The sequence below is a fragment of the Mesitornis unicolor genome, unplaced genomic scaffold (genome assembly GCF_000695765.1).
Source record: "Mesitornis unicolor isolate BGI_N332 unplaced genomic scaffold, ASM69576v1 scaffold29650, whole genome shotgun sequence".
Taxonomy (NCBI): Eukaryota; Metazoa; Chordata; class Aves; order Mesitornithiformes; family Mesitornithidae; genus Mesitornis; species Mesitornis unicolor.
Window position 1 is genome coordinate 15,145 of NW_010158050.1, and position 433 is coordinate 15,577.

Below are 433 nucleotides of genomic sequence, written 5' to 3' on the forward strand. Positions count from 1 at the left end.
ACGCATGGGTGGAGAGGGCAGGCCTGCACCCACACGTGCAGTGTGCAGCAACTCATGTGCCAGAGGAATAAATAATATCTGTTTTGGTAATGCTGTGGGGTCTCCATGTGGCCCAGGCTGGGACACTAGTGCCATGCCACAGGCTGTTTACAGGCCCTCACTCCTCTTTCCAAGTTAGAGAATCATGGGGGGGTCCTTCTCCTGTGCCCCCCAAGGAAAAAGCACCAGGCACACTTAAAAAAAAAATAAAATTTATTAGATGGTCTTAAAAAGGCTCCCTGGGGAGTGCCTGGGAGACAGGGTACCATCCTCTGTGCCAGTCCTGCCGCAGAGCCGAGCTGGTCCAGGTGCTGGCCCATACCTGTGCAAGGGAGGGCAGCACTTTCTGCTGGAGCGGGAAGCAGCAGCACTGCCACCTCTCCCCAGGGCTGCC